Below are 17,050 nucleotides of genomic sequence, written 5' to 3' on the forward strand. Positions count from 1 at the left end.
TTCGATATCGTACTAAAAAAAAAAATAAAAAATAAATAAAATAACATTTATTTGCCAAAAACATGGTACAGAGAGGTGTGAAGAGATAATTGTTCAGCATGTTTCGCTTTGTATAAAGCATGCAAATATATGCGTAAAACAGATAGGTACTAGATCTAATACACTACACATGCATATTATACAATCGATTTAGCAATTATCATTTAAGGTCAAAAAATTCTTTTAGGCTATAAAAACAATTAATAATCAGCCATTTCTTTAACTTATTTTTAAACACATTCAATGTATGGTTTCTTATGCATTTAGGAACATGGTTAAAAATTTTAATAAGCATAATAGGTCCACTTTTAGAGAAAAGCGCAGTTTTACAACGAGGCATAATTAGTTTGTCAGGATCTCGAGAGGGAACAATACTCACGTCAGCCGCTTTTGTGAAATATTGGGGGTGTTTTTTAACAAAGACACAACACTCCAGTATGTACATAGAGGTCAGTGTCAGAATATTTAATTTTCGGAATAGTGGGCGACAGCTTTCTAGCGGCCCAACCCCGCAAATAGCTCTTATACATTTTTTTTGTGCCAAGAATGCTCTATTTATACTTGTTGAATTGCCCCATAATATAAGTCCGTATCTTAGTATAGATGACACATAGCCATGGTATGCGGTAAGAGCAATTTTTTCTGAACTTATGGTCCTTAAACGGCGTAAGGCGAACACAAATTTGTTTATACGCGAACAGAGATGATTAATATGTGATTTCCAATTACAATTGCTGTCCAATATAATGCCTAAAAATTTTATTTCATCAACTTCTTCCAATATAATGTCTTTATAAATTAAATTAATGTCACATTTTCTTTGTTTGTAATTATGGAACTGCATTACTTTCGTCTTTGCTAAGTTAGCCGTCAAGTTGTTTATTTCTAACCAGTCAATTATTCTATTCAATGTCAATTTTAAATTATGATTACATGTCAAATCCGAAGTTACATTAGGTATAGTCACAGAAATGTCATCAGCATAAAGGGTACATTTGTAGTTAGTTACGTTTGGTAAGTCGTTAATATAGAGTAAGAAGAGAAGCGGTCCAAGCACGCTTCCCTGAGGTACACCTGAACTGTTGAGTCTGGAGGTTGATCGTATAGTTTTTACTTCTGGACCAGCACCACTACATGCAATCTCGACACATTGCATACGATTGATGAGATAGGATTTTATCCAATTTAATGAGGGACCTCTTATTCCATACATATCACACTTATTTAGAAGGATACTATGGTTAACACAATCAAATGCTCTACTCATATCAAAAAATATCTAGTACCACTATCAATATTTTCTAGAACGCTCTGTATAAGCTGGTATGCTGCTAGTGTTGTGGACTTTCCTTTTTGAAAACCGTTTTGTTCATGTTTTAGTATCGAGAATTTATTTAAATAATCTATTAGTCTTTTATGCATTATTTTTTCGAATATTTTAGAAATTATTGGAATAAGTGTTATAGGTCTATAATTATTAATGTCATTTTTATCGCCTTTTTTATGAATCGGTTTTACAATTGAGTATTTCAGTCTATCCGGAAAAATACCTTCATCAAATGATAGATTAATCAAGTATGTCAATACATTAGCAATAAGATTAATACATAATTTAATAATAAAAACACATATCTCGTCATATCCCACTGAATTTGTATTTTTTAACGAGTTAACTACTTGAATAGTTTCAGTCTCGGTACAGGGGAAAAGAAACATAGTCGCTTCTCTGGGCTCGATGCCTAGTTTGCAGCTTGCTTCTGGGGATACATGCTTAGTGTAGTATTCGTTAAATGAATTTGCAATATGTTCCGGTTTCGTAAGCGTTATAGAGCCAGAGTTAATAGATTCTAGGTAATTATGAATTTTTATTTCTTCTACTTTGTCACTTATAATATTCCAAGTAGCTTTGCATATATTGTTCGCTTTACTAAGGTAAGAACAGTTTTGATTCATTTGGGAGTTCTTAATACATTTTTTGAGCAACTTATCATATTTTTTAAAAGCTTCTTTGTTTTTTGTAGAATGTGTTTTGTAGTACGTGTATCTCAGTTTTCTTTTTCTTAACGAGGATACTCTTAACCCTTTCGTTATCCATTTAGGTCCAATGTTTCGATTTTTTATTTTAATGGTATTGATAGGAAAGCATAAGTTATAGAAAAGTATGAAGTAATCATGAAACTTATTGAATGCTTCGTTACAGTTGTTTTGTATGTAGACTTCACTCCATGATAGACTTGATAAACACTTTTGAAATTTTGTTATATTTTCTTTACAAAAATCACGCCTTTTTATATGTGACACTAAAGGTAAACTTTTTTTTTGAATAGGGCAATGTAAAGTTTGACCTGTCTCATGATCCGAAAGACCAAGTAGATGAACTGCTCCTTTTGCATTTTTTATGTTGCTTATAATTAAATCTAAGCATGAATTTTGTCTCGTTGGTTCATTAATATGTAGGATAAGGTCATAATTTAAGAGAATGTCTTGCAAGCTTTGAGATATATAATTTTCTTTAAGAATATCAATGTTCATATCTCCCGTTAATATAATTCTTTTTTTGTTATTTTTTGTCAGTTTATCCAGCAGTATTACAAATCTGTTTAGAAACTCATTTGGATTGGAATTAGGTATCCTGTAAATGCATATAATGATGATATTCATAGAGCGTATTTCGATACCGCAACATTCAAAGGCCTTTTCCGTAGAAATATCAGTACAATAGGGGACTGGGGTGCAATCTATCAACTTATTTACAAGTATACAAACTCCTCCGCGTTTTTCCTTACTCCTTGAAAAAATACTACCCAACTTAAAATTTTTAAATCGAATATTTGACTCATCTCCCAATCTAACAAATGTTTCGGAGAAACAAATTACATCAATGTACGTATTTTCAGATAATAACTCATTCAGTGTAAGTTCAACTGCTTCCAGTTTGTTCAATAGGCCAGCTATGTTTTGATGAAGTAACGTGAAATGAGACGCATTTAGAGAGCGCTTTGATTCAGCCGAAAAAAAGAAGACGACGATTCAGTGGGTGCAAGCTGTTCTGTCGGGGTTTTATTTTTTTTGCGATTTTTATTATTCATCAAAGAAAATAAGTAAGGTATAGTTCCTTTTTTTAGAATAGGATTTAATTGTTTAGGTTTATTCTGTTGTGAAACTGCGCTTGTTTTTAATTTAAGGTTTTTTAAACATAAAAAGTGGTCAGTATAGAATTGCATATCGATTAAGAAATTGATTCGTTTACAAATATAATTCATAGAAGGATACATACTAAAATTACATACGTTTAAAAATGTACAATTTTTATAATTATTACATACATGCAATAACATTTGATTTAACTTAAATTCATTTAAGAACCTATTTTGAAACACATTAACAACTATTATTTTGGCATTTTTGAATGATCCTAAAGTCTTTGTTAAACTCGCCATCAACTGAAACGGATTACTGTCATTTTCACCAATGGATATAATAAGGTAATTATCATCATAATCTCGCAACATGTTGCTACAAGAAAGGATGTCTGCTGCGGGCGCATAAGGCTTCGTGAAAGAGTGAATTTTATACTTTTGGTATTTGGTGTTTCGTCGACTGCGGATGAGTATGGGCGCCAAGCCAATAAATTGTTGTCCACCGATTATGAGTATTTCAGGATCATTTTTTGGGACATCTTGAATACATTTTTGTGTTTCATCAATTGGTTGGAGAATAGATTCCTTTGGAATATCCTTACATATTTTATTGATATTGTCATCTTGCATATTTTGGTAGGTATTTGCGATCTGATTATTGACAATTGGACTAAAGCTCTTTGATAACAATTTATTACTGTTTTTTGTAGTAGCGCCATCTAGGGATATAGGTTTACAAACAGAGGGTGAATTGGTTTTCGTAATGGCCTTGGGAGAACTTTTTGCTTTTAAACGATTATTTTCTAAAATAAGATTTTTTATTTTTGAGTTAGCTGTTTCTAATTGATTTCTTAAACATTCTATTTCCTCTTTTAGTACATTAATATCGCATTGCTCAGTTGACAAGTCCGGTAAGCTGTGGGTTGATGATGTAGATAGAAACGATGTATTAGGCGACTCAATTATGGAGGCGGTTTTATTTCTTCTATGCGTAACAAATTCTTCATCCATTGTTAATCTTTAATTATTTCTAGCGTCGTGAGTAATGTTTAATCCCATCAAAAACATCCTGTAAAAAACCCAAGTCTCGCAGTTCAGTCTTTCTACCGTCAAAAGTTGTGAGATCCATGTAATACCAAGTCGGTTAATCTATTTAGTGTCTACTTGAAGGACCTTCTGTCTTAAGTTATTACATAAGTTATTATCATGCCAATATTAAAAATATTTAACGTTTTAAACAAATAGATCGACTTGGACATCGCTTGATTTGATTATTGGTATGTATCACACTACACAGCACGACGGGCCAGCGACCAACAGGAACGAGAGTTTCAATCGCGTGAGGCGCGAGAGACTAAAGAATCTAATATAATATTGTAATATTCATTTTGTTTTCATGCGATGTCCAAGTCGATCTATTTGTTTAAAACGTTAAATATTTTTAATATTGGCATGATAATAACTTATGTAATAACTTAAGACAGAAGGTCCTTCAAGTAGACACTAAATAGATTAACCGACTTGGTATTACATGGATCTCACAACTTTTGACGGTAGAAAGACTGAACTGCGAGACTTGGGTTTTTTACAGGATGTTTTTGATGGGATCTCACTTCTTTTTGTAGAGCCTTTCTTTTTGATACCACCACCAACCACCAACTGCATAAATAACTTTGTAATCCCATATATTTATATGGGATTACAAAGTTATTGATGCAGTTGGTGTATTTGGAAAACTGGACCGAAATTACAAAATATTTAAGTTTTCCCATGATTAAGACACTAAACTCTATATGTATTCCAAATATGAAGCTTCTAAGTCTGCTATAAGTGCCTTGGACTTTTGATGATCGGTGAGTCAGTGAGTGACAAAATTTATAAACTTTAACAAGTTGTCATTCTTAAACTACTGGTTCAAATTGACTGAAATTTTAAATATTCCGTGTTTATACAATGCCGGATTAGTTACTGAAGATTCAGGTTTCTTGCTTTATCCACAACCGAATTATAGGGGGTCGAAAAAGGCCCGAATTGCTTCGAGAAAAGGATGGTACGGCCGTGCCGCTTTTTTTTTGCTCGACTTGGCGGGGGCACTGCCGTGCCCCCAGATGTTTAAAGAATAATTTCAGTACAAATATAAATTTTTAATTTTTAATTTTTAATTTTTAAATAGAAAATAAAAATTTCGACGACTGCTTTGAGATTCGAACGCGGTATCTATCGATTCGTTCCTCGCGTCGCAACCATTAGGCTACATGAACTTAATCTCTAATGTCGAAAATAGCGTATTGGTTATAGTAGTAAAATTTCTGTTTCTTAGAGAGAATAAGTATGATGTTTTGTCTATATCACACTTGCACAGAATCACATTTACTTCAACGGTTTTGTTCAAAGTTATTTTCTTTGTTTGATTTTTTTAAATTATAAACACTTTTCGGATGTTTTGCGGTTGAATAATCGTAGAAAATGTCACTAGATGCACTTTTTACACGGTATTATTTTTGTTTTTATGCACTTGGTCACAGTAATTTATTTAAAATGTTTCGAGTATATTATCGAGAATTTATTGACTTTAGGGCTATTACACGTTTAGATAACACTTGCAGATATTTATTAGAGATAACTTAAGATTTATAAACACTTTTAAGCACTAGATTTGCATTAATATATTTATAATTATACAAAAACTACAGAGACGATGTTTACACAGGCACAGCGCCATCTGTACCTTAATCCATACTAATATTATAAATGCGAAAGTAACTGTCTGTCTGTCTGTTACTCAATCACGCCTAAAGTACTGAACCAATTTGCATGAAATTTGGTATGGAGATATTTTGATACCCGAGAAAGGACTACCTTTTATTGCGAAATATGTACCATGGGCGAAGCCGGGGCGGACCTCTAGTTATTTATAAAATATTAATAAATTGACAATGTATTTCCTTGTGGTTTGTAAATAATTATGTAACATTTTTACATATAAGATTAAAAGTTAACATTATTAAGATACTCGTTCCTACATCATTAAATTCGAAACTACCTTCTGAATCTTCTTATTTTCATTCTCTCCTCCGTAGAATATTTGATCTAGATTTATTATCTATTTATTAAATATGTAATAATCTTCCACATAAATCATACCAAACGTCCGAGGCGAGAAACGTCGTCGGAAATTCATTTGTATGTAAATACGAAGGTCGAACGGCTAAGCAAGTGCAGGCAAATCGCGCGGTATGCATAGTAATAGCTTTCGGGAATACTATGGAAACTCACTGTCAACTCGATTGAGAATGGAAGTCGATACGACACGGTCTCTGTGCAAAATCTACAAAAAGTATCATTGAAGCTATATATGTCATTATATATCATGTAAGTATGTATTAAGCGCGTCACACACGGTGAAGATACTATAATATTTTATCTTAAGATACTGTTATATTTTATATTACAGTATCTTAACGCATCCGGTATCAGCGTTCGGACCATCATTTTTCTTTTTGTCATTGCGTACTAAGACCCCTGTAGAACCGCCATCCTGTTACAAATGACTCGAAATTTTGTGGGTCATTTGTAACAGGATGGCGGTTCTACAGAAGTCTTAGTACGCAATGACAAAATACTGTAATATAAAATATAACAGTATCTTAAGATAAAATATTATAGTATCTTCACCGTGTGTGACGCGCTTTAGTCGTAGCGTGATATTAAAAATACTACCGATATAACGTATAATTCACTGCATATTGTAATTCGTTAAACATTTGAGCTTTAAACAAAGTTGTTATAAAATATAGGAATAAGGTACAGATTCACTTGTTCTGAGTTTCATTTAAAAGTGACGAAGTGAATTTTAAAGTACATTAACTATCATTAAAACCATCTCAAGTATCTGTAACGCTCATAACATATGTATATTTTTAACTTTACCAGTTAGCCGATGAGGAAAAAATATATTAATATTTATTTATTTATATTATGCGATAAACACACAAATAATAAGGCCACAAAAAAATATGAGGCCGTTTTCCATCGATGCAACAATTAAATAATCTTTCGTATTGTTTAAAATGACAATACTTAAAAGATAACATGGCGTATCTATAAGCACATAAACTCAAAAAAGGAGAAGAAATTCGATTGCCAAGTTAAAATTAACAAAAAATTACTTCGAGAACCACAAGTAGGAACCCTTAGCGCTTGACAGATATCCTAGGACGAGCATATTACAACGAAGTATTGCATTTTCCGCGATAACACGCCTTTATATGAGGAATACGTAATTTAATAACATTGTCGTTTAAACAATGTGACTCATCTTCACGGATTTATGATTTCTGTTTAGCTTTAGGTGTAATAAATATAATAGACTACAGGACCATGTTGAAAAAGTTATGGGTCATTTGACCTATCTAGAACGATACAAGAGCATAAAATAATAAGATTCAGCATTATGCCGTCGCTTGTAAGCTGTCCAACTGAGTGCAGATGAGAATTCGAAAGTACAGGTAGAGTGAGTATAACTTTTTCAACATGTGCCTGTAGTCTATAAACTATGAAGATTTGAGTCGGTATAGTGAACTGTGTCCGTTTTTGATTGGTAGGAACGATTAAAAAATATTGCAAAATATTATGGTTAAGTAAAGTAGTAAAAAAAACTCTTTAAGTGGTCATGAGTCAAATTTTCTTACTAAAATATTAACTAGAGGAATTTCCTAGAATTCTCGATTTACGAAAACTTTTTATTCTTCTTTGTTCGTCAAATTCAGCCAGACAGATAAACACAGTTATTCAAGTAAGTGAATATTAAGACATGTATGTTTAATTTTTTATAAGCTTTTTGTTTCATCTCAATTTTGATGCAACTCGGGTTTAGACAAACACTTAGTCTGTTTACAGCCTAGACTAGATCAAAGAAATAATACTATTGACGTATAATTAATTATTATTATACTAATTGAAAATCCCGTTTCTTTTACGTAATATGCCAGGTCAAAGGTTTTAAGATAATGCATTATTTTATTAGAATGGTAAAGCCAAGGATTTGAAACAGGACGAGTGTTCAGTATAAACTTTTTGAAGTGAAACTTCTTTTTCGGGGTTGGAAAAAAATTTAGTGTAACATTTGCGACGCATGATTCGACGTATTTCTGTAAGTTGCATATATTAATTATTTTTTGAAAAAATAAGGTCATAAAGAAGTTTCACTTCTTACGTGTGTACACTAGTACACGCACACATTTTTTTAAAATTATCTGCTCGATATCCACGGCAACATATAGAATATGTTTTATCCTGGTGATACCACGGGAACGGGAACTATGCGGGTTTTTCTTTGAAAACACGGGCGAAGCCGCAGGAGGAAAGCATTCATATTTTTAATGATACCTCGTATGCATTTACAGGACTTTTTCCACCATTAATAAAGTTAAAAACCAACCAACAAGCCATAGTTATTACATTACTCGCTAGGTCACTTACAAATCTACGAAGCTATTTGTATGCTTGTCACGACGTAACTACGGAACACACTGCATATTAAGACCATTGAATACTAATTGATTTATTAGTGGATAGGACATTGCCGTAATAAGTTAAGTTAAGCAGCGTTGTGAGGAGCTGGGAAGTGGATGGGTTTAAATGTGAACTTAATGTAGTCAGGAAAAAAATATTTTTTTGTATGGATAATAATATGTAAGTAGCTAGTTCCCATACGGCTAAATATTTCTTAGTTTTTTAGCACATTCAAATATTTTTATTGATATCGAAACTTTTTAGGAGTTGATATCTAAACATAATTCTATCTGTAACTGGAGTATTCTATCCCATTGTTTTTTTTTGTTAATGAAGTGTTTAACAGATAAATTTTGAAAATTAGAATTAATGTAGATATAATTTACGAGCGGTCCGCCCCGGCTTCGCCCGTGGTACATATGAAAAATAGATGTTGGCCGATTCTCAGACTTACCCGATATGCACAGAAAATTTCATGAGAATCGGTCCACCCGTTTCGGAGGAGTATGCAGACTAACATTGTGACACGAGAATTTTATATATAAGATTTATAATACCAATAAGACGTCAAATTTTAATAAACGGAAAATAAATAAATTGCAGTTTTAAAATGGGTGACATGATATGACAAAGTGATAAATTTATTTGCGGAAAAACCAACTTAAACTAACATCTACTTATACCTTAAGGAAAACAATAACACATCATAGTTAGTCCATATAGAGACGTATAAAAAACAACACGTTGTACAGAATATAAATATATCATTAAAATCAATATATCGGAAAAGATTGGAACAATACAGTGTTAAAGAGAGTTTTAAAAAGTGGAGTGTATAAGTCAAATAAAGTTAATATTAATTTCAATTTGACAGATATTCCTTGATAATTAATTGGATACGAATGAGAAGATTAAGCTATAAATAATAACGATTTCCTGTTAATATTATTTAAAATATTTATTACGAAGAGCAATAATTAATTCAAGATTGAATTCAGAAGAAAACTGTAGAAGAAACAGCTGTAAATGACAGCCAAATATAACATACAGTTAATATAAGAAAATAAAAACATTTCTATAGAGTGCTGTATTATTTAAAAAAAGAGATTGACAGATAAATTCAGCCAGAGATAGCCATCTGTCAAAATATTCCACAGATAGTAAAATAAATTTAAAGAAAGAAGAAAGTACTTCTGTTGGGATACCTAACCCGACTATTTTAAAGAGTCAACTAATATCATACTTTTAATAATAATAATATGTGGTGGCGGTTCACTTTATTTTGTGTGATTACAACACTGATAACTTTTGTTGTAATAAAATGTGTGCACATGTTATTCAGACATTACCATAGTTACGAAGAAGTACAATTCAGGAAGTTTGGTGAAAACGTTTTGATGGAACGTCTTATAGATGAAAAAACTATGAATACAAGTGTTAGTGTACAAGAATTTTTAATAGCACAGATGCTGGAATCTTTGGAGAGAAATAATACGATGGTAACTTGATTTGTTTATATTTTATTTGAAAAAGGATTAAAATAAATATTTGATAACTTATAGATGTAAGCTTAAATAATTGACACTTGTTAAGTTGTTTTCTTAGAATTCGTATTTTATTGTAAATTATGATATTTTTGAAAAAAATATAGGCTCTATGTTTTAAGTTATGTATGTTGTCAAGTTGTCATGTTTGTATATATGGTTATGTTTATTTATGATATTATTGTTTTGTACAGAATGTCATGTTAATTACGAATTGAATACGTTATAGGTATGTGGCTATAAATAATTTAAAATGAATGGCATAATTTCCTGTATCATGATGTATACGTAGAATATATTGTTTTTTCTTTGTTCTCTTGTTAAGAGTGGTCCCAAAAAGGTAACAAATATGATATTTAATTTATATATCCTACATCACTCAAGAATTAAATAGTTTTCTGCTGGTGTGTTTTTTCAAATCGGTTCAGTACTTTCGGAGCGTATTCATTTTAAACAAACCAACATAATTAAATCTCTTAATACATAAATATTATACTACTTTATAATATTTTAATGTCCACAAGTCATTGATAAATAAATATTATATAAATACAAGACTAAGTAACTATACTTTCTTATTTCTTCCCATTTTCATATCCCTATTAAATCGTTACGACGTGTAAAAACCAATCAATTAAGTAATAGCTAATCAAATCTATCGAACAATAATTTACAATACAATTAATCTGGCCAATTTCCACTGGACATTATCCGAATTGGATAATGAAATCGGAAATATCCAATCTATAGTATAATCTCGATGTGCGTAAGGATCTATAAGAAAGCGATTTTCAAAACTTTTATTAGGTAAGAAGTTCTATGATTCTTCTTTCTTTAGTGTATGAAAATAGAAAGTTGTGAAGAATCTATTTTAATTAATATAATTTTAAAATTAATAAAAATCGCTGCAGTTATAATACTGAAATATTGAATATATATTTAAAATGTTTATGTTAAAATGGTTATACATTACTTTTATTACTTCCGAAATAAATTAAAAGCTAACATTTTTTTGTAAGTTTTAAACCATTGAAAACTCATAAGAATTTACTTACTAGAGAAATATTGCTACTCCGCCGTATACAGTTAGGTACTTCGTCCCTTGCGGCGTACCTTATGCAAATGCAAATGCATTTCACATTTGTTTCTATTATGATCGATTTTTCTTTTAAGAAAAGTATAATAATATGATAGGTGATGAAATATATACCTATTGTTACTTATACGTACGACCATTCTACGCACACAGAATAACCTCTATATCAAGGATATAACAAAATTGAGCTAAGCATAGTAATTGCCTATAAACGAAAAACAAATACAAATAACCAATACAAGGGAAAATGGAATTTTCCTCATTACTTGTATACGAGTACACTACAGTCTACAATAGATATATTCCTTTGTTTCTTCTAGATATTACGCTCAACTTATAAAAGAACTTTCTTATTATGAGTATAATTTATATACTCTGTAAGTTATATTAATTAATATCTAGGGGTGATTGCGTTAGGCGAATAATTCAAAAATTTGATTTTTACATACGAAAGCAATGAATGTGATTTTTCTAAATATGAAAATCTATCATATCTTTCTTTCTCTTGACAGAGAGCATGTTCAGTTATACAAAACAAAGATTATACCTACATAAAAAAAAACAGAGAAAGTAAAAAAAAATATAATAAATACGAATACGAACGAATCTATCGAATTAGGTACTTACCAATTCTCTTTCACAGTAGAGATCCTACGAATCGGTAGTTCTAAGAAAAGTTCCAAACACCAAAGGCATGAATAAAAAAGTTTTAGTATTAATATTTAATTATATCCGCTGTCGCTTACCTCGTGTCCTATTTAAGATGTGTATCTCCAGAGTACCCGAGAAAATGACGGTTCTGTCTATTCCATTATTTGATTAATACTACCGAATATTTTATTGCAAATACACTTTACAATTAGCTTAATTTATTGAGCTCATAAATCTTTAGTAGCTATACAATAACGATCTGTTGTTATTAAAATTAAATGCGTTTTGTTTAAAGCTAGTTGTTTATACGTAGTATGACTGAGAAATCCACTTCTTTTCAGGTTAAAGATATTAGTTTATAAAATGTAATTAGACCCTTTACGGACGTATGTCACTGCATAGTACCTATATAAAAATCGTGTGGTGTGTACAGACACAAAGCAGGAAGCGACTCTTATTAGATCTAACTACTCAACAGATTTTAATGCTTGTTTTTATGACTGAAAAGAGCGGTTCTCGAGAAAGGTAATTAATATTGTGTATTTAAGGTATATAATTTCTTACATTTTAGACAAAGAAGACGAAGGCACAGGCGGAAAGCTAGTAACTAATAGCACAAAGAGATTGTATCCAGGATAATTACAAAGTGTTCAATAGACGCCATGGATTGAATATAAATGTATAACGACATTGAATAAAATACACGTGGACCCTTCCACTTAATAATTGAAAATTTTGGAATAACTCTCTCTCGTAATTAAAGTATGTATAATAAGTGTATACGTGTACTTTTTGGAAAATACTTATGTGAAAATACGTTTTACAATTTTTAAATCTAAAATAGAGACACTTTATATTTTTGTATACAGTATAATTTCGTAGTGCATGTCTTTTCTTTACTTTTGAAGTAAAACTTTTTTAGACGCGTTGATAGTAAAATTTCAAGGTCGCGTCATGGCAATACCTTCACGTCATGGAGATAGGTGACGATTTTGGTATCTTGAATCTTGTCAAAGAAGTTTCACTTCTCACACGTGTGTTCGGCACAAACGCTCTTTTTTTCGCTAAATCCTACTTCCATTAATAACATTGATCACCCAAACCAATTTGATACCCTAATAAGTGTGTAATCATTTGAAAAAATATCAGTGTCCAAGGATTCATTTTTCCGAGCCAGTTTATAAGTCGCTTATACATTTCTTACCGATTATCTGAGGAAAGCTAATGTACCGACAAACCGGTCCACTTTGTCGCGTCATTAATTTTTTTGCTAGTAACCCGTTGTAAGACAGGGCAGGATTATAGGGTTTAGAATTAAGTAATTAATAAATGTTGAAGTGAAAACTTCTTTAGCGGCGTTGAGCACTTTTTCTGTAATGGGTATAAAATCTTAAACTCGCGTCAGGGCACGTGACCTGATCGAAAAAGCGTAAGACGGATACCATTCCAAAGTATTCAACGTTGATAATCAAATTTTCACTTCTGCCGGCACTCCCGGAGTGCAACCCGTCTTTTTTTTCCCATTTTGTAGGTCAAGTGTAGGTGTTGATGTAGGTACCAAATTATAAGGATTGAAATAAACATAAAATCACACGTGAGTATAACACCATAAACCCCTTCCTTTTTCATGTAAAATAATATGAAGGAGGAAGACATATTCATGTAAACATTCATTTAAATACTGTGCACAGTACAAGTTATTATACATTTTCTTGGTTAAAATAATAATAATTTATAAATAGATATTATGATTAGTTTCTTCATTCGACAAAAATTACTAATTTCGTCTAGAAATTAAGTAAATGTATATATGTATGATCCCAAAGAGTAGTAGCAAAACAGACATACAGTATTAATTGTAATAATAAATACTGTATATTGTAATAACACATCAAATATAAAATTTTGTTCTAAATCCTTCCCTGTTCCAGCTTGCTGACTATCTTTTCACACGCACGCGTTACAATTTTCACGGTAAGATTTTATAAGACTGTTGCTTTCAGTAAATACAGAGTCAACGTAAATAATATCCATTTAAAATACGCAAAAGAAATGTTATTTGTGGATATTGCAGGATTTGCTTTTTCGCAAAATTGAATTAGTTTTTTTGACCGGGCGATTCAAGGCCGTATGAAGACAAAATATATTATATTTATTTGCACGAAATAAATTAAGAAAGATGCCCCAATATACATTTTTTGTGTTTGACAAGCATACTGATAAATAAATAAATATTTCGGGACTATTTTCACACACGGCACGATCTGATCCCATACTATTATAAGCTTTCGCTTGTGTTAAACCACACAAATATTTGCCCCGGGTGGGTATCGAACCCACGACCAGTGGCTTGGAAGGCAGGGTCACTACCAACCAAGCCAACCGGCCAGTCCGTGATATAAATTATTACATTTACTGGAACACGATCATCATAATTCTGTCTATAATTAAATATTACATTCATTTTAAAATTATGTTAAAAGGTTTTTTGAAGTCAAGCTTCATTCAGAGTAAAATTTCAGGGTCGCGTCATGGCAATGCCGTCATGTCATGGAGTAAGGCGACGATTTTGGTATCTCTGATCTCACCAAAGACGTGTACACGGCACACACACATTTTTTCTTAAAAGGATATTTCATCTAAAACAACCTAAGTAGTTAGCATTTCAATAAATAAATAAAATTTGAATATGAGACCTAATTTTACTAACCTCGGCCTCGTGACCGTATTTTTATTGATATGATTTTATATGTCTTGTAATAAAATAACGTTTTCTCTTTGTAGCTGATTCTAATATATTTGATTGAAAGTTTATTGGGATTCTTTACTTTGCTTTGTAAGTGAGAGAGAAATGCCGAAGTGAAATTGAGATTCTTCACAAAATAAATTAGAGAACACTATCTTCTATCTATGATGTTTACAACCTTTCCTACGCTATGAAATAAAATTTAAACTACATTATGGTTATGATCAAAATCTGTATTTTTATGTAAATAACAAAAATACAAAAACTTCCATAAACTTAAGTTAGGGAATGTGGACATTTACGAAAGTTTTTGGGCATGATGGTCTTATAATTAAACACCATAAAAGTTTCAAAAGAATTCAATATGTTTATCTGTCACTTGTCACATTAAAAAACTATTTAGCGATCGAACAGGAAGTCAATGCCTTTGTCTGTTCTGACAAACGATGAGAGGAAATAGACAGACGGATAGAACTTCCCCACTTAATTTCCGGTTAATAGTGGCAATGTGCGGTAAATAAGTGAATTCTTTAGTAAATTTGTTGCAAAACTTTCACTTTTGTCACCATTTTTTGTACCGGAATTATGAATCAAAATAGAGGAAACGCTGATATAAAACGTAGAATACCTGTACATAAGCTTATTCAAATATGCTACAAGTAAAGAAATATACGAATTTGTATGAAAATGATTGGAAAAGTCATTATAAAATTCGTTCTGCAAGCTAAATTTAGAACCCCTGTGAAAATATTAGCAATTTGCTTCAAACAAATTTGCTATTCAAAATCAGCAGGCGCTCTAAAACCACCAGCATGTCTAACAATGTCTAGCGCACGCCTTCCACCACAACAGTAGGTATTACATATTAGGTTAATGAGATTACGGCTTAAGACAGTAATTGGCCTGTAATTCTCTTCGGCTAAACTGCAAACGATAGCTTAACTTGCCTTTGACGACGGTACACTATTAAATAATTAAACGTAGGATTTAACGCTCGGGGAAAATTTCATTTTGCAGCGGGTATTTCAGAGCAAAGATAAAATTGATAAACTGTGACAATAATGAAATAGAGGACATGGTTATGATTAATATCACGTTACAATAAAAGCTTATATTCTCGTGAATGTAAAAAATCTATCATGTTTTGTATCATTAATTGTCAATTGGACATGTACTAACTCTCCTAATAAAAGGATAGTAATCGCTAGCAAATAGTAATAGCAATAGCAATAGCTATGCCAATGCATAGTCGACTAAAAACAATACGGAGTCGCATTTATTCCTTGACAAAACATCCAGTTCATAAGTATGTATTCAATTCCTGAGAGTAATCTCATTTATAAGCGTTTTACAAACAGAAAATGCAAGCTAGAAAGACGTAGAAATGTAATATACAGGGAGGGAACATTCCAATGTTTCTTTTAAATCCCTTGTACGTCTAGAAAGTGAATTAAACAACATTGTTTGTTCCTCATTATAAAACTGTTTAGCTTTAAAACTTGTAGTTTTACAAGTAGGGAACTTTAGCAGGACATTATAATATGAGGGAACGAAGACTTTTATGAAAATAATAAACTGTGTGATACGAAACTTTCAACTTAATAAAAGGATTATACAGCGCTGCTAAAATAAAAAGGAGTTTTGTACGAAGTTATGTAAATATCCGTTGTTATGTAAGTAGAACGTTTACGTAGACTACCGAGTAAATTAAGCGTGTAATTTTCTTTAAAATTGTATTTTACTGTAATAGTACATTTTTAATAAGACTTGCTTTTTATGTTGAAAAATTTACGTTGATCATAATTATTCAAAACAGGAGCCTCATCAACATAACATTTAATCCATTTGATATACAGACATATTTGTTTAATAAGACTTTATTCACAAAATTAATTCTTTATTTTATTGTCTTACCCCTACTGTGACTGAGTTCCTACAGTGTTTTATACAAGTATGCTCTTTTAAAATAATATTTACGTAAGTAAAGTGCACTCTTCGCAAGTAAACTCAAAGGCTTTGTTCTCACTAACACGTGGACTGTGGAGTCAGACCAATTACACTATACGTTTTATATTTATATATTTTACACGCGCCTTGTTGTTTCTTCGTGGCAAATGTGTGGTTTAAAGTTTGTACACTAACTAATCTATATACTAATATTATAAAGCTGAAGAGTTTGTTTGTTTGTTTGTTTGAACGCGCTAATCTCGAGAACTACTGGTCCGATTTGAAAAATTCTTTCGGTGTTAGATAGCTCATTTATCGAGGAAGGCTATAAATCATCACGCTAAGACTAACCGGAGAGGAGCCACGGGGGTGA

The sequence above is a fragment of the Colias philodice genome, chromosome 22 (genome assembly GCF_061535455.1).
Source record: "Colias philodice isolate Cphi_HAF_F1 chromosome 22, ilColPhil1 Martin Lab GWU primary, whole genome shotgun sequence".
Lineage (NCBI taxonomy): Eukaryota > Metazoa > Arthropoda > Insecta > Lepidoptera > Pieridae > Colias > Colias philodice.